The following is a 6,672-nucleotide window of genomic DNA, read 5'->3' on the forward strand; positions in this document are numbered from 1 at the left end:
CGTTAAAGGGGTTTTTTTGGGGAGTTTTTCCTTATCCGCTGCGAGGGTCATAAGGACAGAGGGATGTCGTATGCTGGGGGGGAGTTCCAGAGTCTGGGTGCCGAGCAGCTGAAGACTCAGGCACCCATGGTACTGAGCCATGAGGTGGGGATGGTGAGGAGTCCAGCAGAGGTTGAGCAGAGGGTGCATTCTTGAAGGAGGTCACAGAGGTAAGTGGGGGCTAGATTGTGGAGAGCTTTGTAGGTGAAGAGAGAGTTTTTGTAGTGGATGCGGTATTGTACAGGAAACCAGTGAAGTTGGATGAGAAGAGGGGTCATGTGGTCAGATGATTTGGTGCAGGTGATGATCCAGGCAGCCGAGTTCTGAATGATTTGCATTAGCCCCTTTTACACTATTACTGGTTGAAATCACAGAGTCTGTTTGTTGTGGAGATGAAGAGACCTCTGCAGACAATTTAGCTCCCAGTAAAAACCTCCTGAACAATGAACACTGAAGGAATTCTACCCAAAGTTCATGCTTGGCAAAGGGAGCTGTTTTAGCTGGTTGCAATCTGCAGTCCTCACCACTAGATCCCACACACTGCTCCTTTAAATGTAATTATTTGTTTTAAAAGTGTGCTGATTGAATTATACAAATGAATAACACAGATCATACAGATTGTTCATAATGTACTTTGCATAAATTTTTATATGGCAGTAAGTGTAACTCTAGAATACAAACAGAAGTGTTATTGTTTAGTTAAAAGTATTACATTACACCTATAATGCATTATGATTTTAAAAAAGTTTAGCAAAAGGTTCACACATTAAAAACTCAATAATGAGGTTTATGTCATGAAAATTACAGCTGATTAAGAAGTCCTACATTTTAACATTTTAATGCTGAAGAGGAGGGCGGCACGGTGGTGTAGTGGTTAGCACTGTTGCCTCACAGCAAGAGGGTTCCTGGTTTGAACCTGTGAGGGAGCCCCTCTGTGTCAGTGTGGGTTAATTGGTGACTCTAAATTGTAAATGGTTGTCTGTCTCTATGTGTCAGTCTGGCAACCTGTACTGGCAAGGTGTACCCTAAGACTTGCTCAATGTCAGCTGGGATAGGCTCCAACCCCCCCTGCGATGGAAATCAGTGAACAAATGATGCTCTTTCTGTCTTCATCTCCCTCTCTGGGTAAAATGGCGTCTCCAGGATAGCTTTGTTTATCTCTGATGTCTGTAGACCTTTGCACAGTGAGACATGGATCTTCTGCCACGAGTCCATCTCAGAGCTCCAAAGAGCAGCTCTGGCTCCGAAGCCCACTATATCAGATGAGCTACTTGGTGTCACACCCCCTGTACAATTTGGACACCCAATTAACTCAAAATGTACCTTCATCTTACCTTAAGGCTAAGCTGCCCCTCCAGAAAGGCTGAAGAGTGATGCCGGCTTAGTGCATGGCAGCAGTCTGAAGTCAGCCATCAAGTAATGGTTATGTGTGACAACGAAGGACAACTACAGAAGCAACCAACGTGTGGCAAAAGTGGACCTTGGCCTGCTCTCTCTCAAAAAAATTAAAAATAAAATAGGAGCAGAGCGCTTCCACTTGCAGTAATACACAACTGTAAAGTAACCAAGTGCTGAACACAAAGCCCAATGCAAAACAGCAAAAATCAAAACATTTTATTCTTGTTTTAATTTCATTTTCACATTCATGTTAAATACAAAGGCAGTCTACAAAAATGAAATCCTTGAAATGAAAAACCTTCCCATTTCTCCATTTGTCAAAACAGGAACAGGCTAGCTACTGTACCATCAGCTTTATTGTGTTATGATCTGGAGAAACTGTTGAGCAACCTCTGCTAAGATTTCCACACTCTCACCACACCCATTTCTAGTAAATGCCATAGACTGTTTGGTAAAAAAAAAAAAACACACACACACACACACAGTCAATAACAGAGAAAAAAAAAACATATGTTTTTAAAGGTCCAGTGTGGACTATAATGTAATGAGTATGTTTTCCATAGGACTGGGGTTTCACCTGGGCAGGTGTGGTTTTGCAGGGCACTGCAGTGCACTGCTTCAGCCAGTTCCATGACCATCTCATCAAGTCATTCGAAAATCTGCAGCAAAGTCTAGTCGCAGTTGCAGTCTTGCCAGCAAGGAGAAAATAATTAAGAGAATCTTTGTAAATCAATGGTCAAAGAAAAAAAAAAAAACATCTCTGTTTGAAGTCACAGAGTGGGCTTCAGCGCAGCAATTTTGTTGGTTGATGTCGCCACCTCTGTTACCTTGATGATATGATGAGAACATGAAAGTGACGTGATCCATCATATTTTAGCTGCTTATGCTCTGCTGTGCTGTGGTTCCTGTAAAAATCCTATGTTCCTGCACCTATATGCTCCTGTATACAAGTTTCTCCTCTCAGTTTGCTGTGTTCTTCTATAGTTCTTTACCAACACGTTTTTGTTTTTGCTCATATGTGCATGTTTAAGTGAAAGGACTTTTGCCATTGTGGTACACGTGAAGTTTACTATGTCCTGCACTGGGTCGGGTACCCACAAAAACAGCTGATTTGCGGGTGGTTTTTAAAAAAACATTTTTTCCCAGGTTCGGATCTGGGTGGAAAAAATAACATGCGGGTCGGATCGCGGGTTTTAGATAAACACATCAGTCATTAGTTCGGTAAACTACAGATAACTATCTTGGTCATTATTTACTCTCTGAGGATTGCCTCCGCTATTTCGCAACAGTCATTGGTTCAGCTGTTTACACGTGTTTCACCATCTAATAACACAATTTGTGATTGGACGATAGAATCAACATGGCTGCCACCGTCTAACAAGCGCCGCTTCCAAAACAGTAAATAATTATTTAGGTATTTGAGAAATAAGTGGATAAAACGTAGGGTGATATCAGCTAAATTGGGCCACTTTTTGGTTAATCACTTGGGAAACTAAGAAAAAACAATGTATGACATTTGATTGTGTTTCTATGATTAATAATGACTGTTTTTAATATTTTTGTGTTGAATTTATGTAATAAAATATAATTGTTAAGACCCTACAGCAGAGTCCTGCACAGGTCCAGTTTTCAAGATCCGCCCCGACCCAACCCGGCGACGTACAAACCCGCACCCGAACCGCAAACCCGCGCATCAGGCCAATTAGTACCGCAACCCAGTCTGACCCGTTGAAACACGACCCGCAGCCTGACCCGTAACCCGGATTTAAAGTAATCATTTTGGGTCATATTGGCTGAATATTGAACAGCATATCGCCACAGTTAAGGTGCCAGTAAGTAAACAACGACCTGAATGAAGCAGCTCTCACAATAAAAACCTGACTTCAGCTCCATCATCAACCCTCTGTGTTCTTCTCCCATACGAGTGTAAAAGCACTCGTTTGTTACGTTTAATGCTTTTAAACTTTTAATCTATGTAAAGGAACTTTACATGTGTAATAATAGACTTACTTTCTGTCCAGAGCGACGTTCAGCAGTTACGAGCCGTCACGTGGTTTTAGAATCCATCGAGGAGAGAAGTAATCCATCAGGGAAACACTTCAGAAACATTATAAAGTGATAGTTGTACGTTTTATCCACTTATTTCTCAAATACCTAAACAATTATTTACTGTTTTGGAAGCGGTGCTTGTTAGACAGTGGCAGCCATGTTGATTCTGTCGTCCAATCACAAATTGTGTTATTAGATGGTGAAACGCGTGTAAACCTGGTATAAACAGCTGAACCAATGACCGTTGCGAAATAGCGGAGGCGATCCTCAGAGAGTAAATAATGACCAAGATAGTTATCTGTAGTTTACCGAACTAATGACTGATGTGTTTATCTAAAACCCGCGATCCGACCCGCATGTTATTTTTTCCATCCAGATCCGAACCCGGGAAAAAATGTTTTTTTAAAAACCACCCGCAAATCAGCTGTTTTTGCAGGTACCTGTTGGGTACCCGCGGGTACCCAACCCAGTGCAGAACTCTGAGGGAGGGTGGGTTCGAGAGATCTGACAGGCCTGTGGTAGAGCTGTGCCGGTATACATTAGTCAGGTGATTAGAGGAGTGGTTGAGGCATGGTCCTGCTCCTGAACCTAAGTTAAACAGTTAACTCCATTTCACTAGCAAGGACCACACCACAACAATATGCAATTTAAAGATTTAATGAAGATGTGATTGTCAGAGAAATGGTTATGAATGGGGGAGTGCAGATTTGCAGATGAATGAACGGGATGGAGATGACGTCATCGGAAGGTCGGACTGGGTGAGGTGTAGATGTGGGCGGAGAGACTCAGTGTGGGGGTTCTGATGAGCCCGTGCTGTTAGGAAGCCCCCAAAAGAGTCTGATTAAGTGAGGCTTAGTCTGTCATGTGCTAGACGGAGATCATTGAGGCTATTCTGGATGTAGGTTTGATATGCTTGTGAAGACCAGCAGCCGAGGACCTGTATGATTTGGTCTGAAATTCCTGATCTGGCGGCTGAGGAGGCAGCGCTGATGCGGAACGAATGGCAAGAGTAATGATCTGATGAAATTCTGGAGAGACGGAGGATATTATGGAAGTGTTTCTGGAACCAGAAATGGGTGGCCATCCTCCCTGTTTCGGTGAGGAAGAGGGGATCTTGTGGTGAAGCGCGGGCGGAATACTGGGTGTGGATGTATCTGGTCAGTGGCTCGTACGGGCTGAGAAAGGAGTTGAGGTGAAAGATGTAAATGGGAAAGGATACTCCTAACTGATCAGTTTTACTCCTGCGGAGTGTGAATATGAGCGAGTCGGAAGTGTGAGTGGTGATGTCGGATAGACTGGGATGACGGGAAGGATCGTAGACAGATGAGGTTGGAGCAAATTCAGAGCACCTCAGAAATCCGAAGAAAGCGAGTAGAAACATTGATTCCAGTGTTAAGTCGACTGTGGGAGAAATGTTACCGGAGTGCAGAGTGCGTATGCAGCGGCAGAGCAGATTGGAGGTGAGAGGAAGGCGTCTGGCTGTCAGCGCTGGTTCGTGCTTTCGTAAGCCTTTGATTAGCATGGTGATGTGAGAGTGCAAGATTGAATGACAAGGGAGGCCGGTGGATAATTTATGGAATAAACTGATACCAGCCAGATATGTTTGTATGCTGGAGGCCCGGATCTTTGTTATAGTATGACAGTGTGTGATGAAGTTGCACATGGACATGGCGTCCAGAGAGGGAAATAGTAGATGATAAGTGGCGTAGTAATTCTTGAAAGAATTCCAGCCAGTGAGGTAAGCAGATAGCATGCTTGGTGCTAAACTGTTAAGGATGGCTTCTTGTGAGGTGCCAGATGAGGATTTAATTGAATATGGTTGCTGAAAACGGTGGGATTGGTGTGGGATGGACATCCGAGTCTGGAGCCAAGCATCTGAATTTCTGGAAAGAGAAGCGGGAGAGTGAGTCAGCGATGGCGTTGTGGTGGCCGGGAATGTGAGACGCACGGAGGATGAATTTATGCTGAGCGGGTGAGTCTGCGGGTGAATGGCATGATGGCTGGGGAACAGGAACGGCCTTTATTGATTATATCTACTACTGCTGTGTTGTCAGAGTGAATAGTGATGCATTTTTTAGACCATTTGTGCCCCCAAATTAGAGTGGCGATGATCACAGCATACAGCTCATACAGAGCAGACGAGGGAGAGCGCGACTCTGCGTCAAGGGACTCGAACTCGGAGGGCCAAGCAGCAGCAAACCACCTCCCCCCGTAATACCCGCCGAAACCTACAGAGGGAGCCGCGTCCGTGTAGAGTTGAATGTCCTCGGGATGAGTGATGAAGTCATCGTAGAAGAATGAGATGCCGTTCCAGGATGACAGAAATTGCTGCCACATGCGCAATTCCATTTTACAAGTGTCATCCAGAACCGCGCGGTCGTGGAGAGAGGGAATGGATGCAGCTTTGGTTAGCAGTTGAGAAAGAAAAGATTTTGCCTGTGGAATTATGCGGATGGCATAATGGAGGTGCCCGAGGAGAGCGAGCAGCTGGCGTTTGGTGCACCTGTCTGTCAGGAGATAATTAGACAAGAGCAGCAAGATACGCTGCACTTTCTCCGTGGGCAGTGAAGCCTGGAATGACAGTGAGTCCAGAGTGATGCCCAGAAACTCGATGGACGTGCCAGGTCCTGAAGTTTTTTCTTGGGACAGAGGGACGCCGAGGTCAGAAAATGAGGACGTAAGTGTAGTGAGACCGTGGCGAGGAGGTGAGGACGGAGGAGTCACGACAAGAAAATCGTCAAGGAGATGAAGCACGTAAGGGAGCCTGTAATTGTTGGAGAGGATCCAGCATAGAGCCTCGGATAAAGAGTCAAAGATTTTGGGACTGCTCTTGCAGCCGAAAGTGAGGCGCATGGAGAAGAAGTAAGCCCCCTTCCAGCAGACACCAAAATAACACCAGAAGTCAGGGTGAATGGGCAAGACCATGAATGCACTGGTGATATCAGCCTTAGACAGCCATGCCCCATGTCCCGCCAGACGGATCAGTGCCATGGCGTGGTCAATGGTGGCGTACTGCATGGAGAAATCCAGGCTAGGAATAAGGCTGTTGATGCTCGGGATGTCGGAGCCGTGTGAGGAAGACAGATCAATGATCAGCCTCTTTTTCCCCGAGTATTTGCGTGTGGCGACACCGATGGGACTAATATGGAATACAGAGAAAGGAGGATGATCGAAAGGGCCTATCAT

General features: G+C 45.1%; 1 pseudogene; it reads right to left on the reverse strand.

The window, feature by feature from the left end:
• Positions 1-5,291: 5,291 nt before the first annotated feature.
• On the reverse strand, positions 5,292-6,672 carry LOC117268303 (uncharacterized; annotated as a pseudogene).

The sequence above is a fragment of the Epinephelus lanceolatus genome, chromosome 18 (genome assembly GCF_041903045.1).
Source record: "Epinephelus lanceolatus isolate andai-2023 chromosome 18, ASM4190304v1, whole genome shotgun sequence".
NCBI lineage: Eukaryota > Metazoa > Chordata > Actinopteri > Perciformes > Serranidae > Epinephelus > Epinephelus lanceolatus.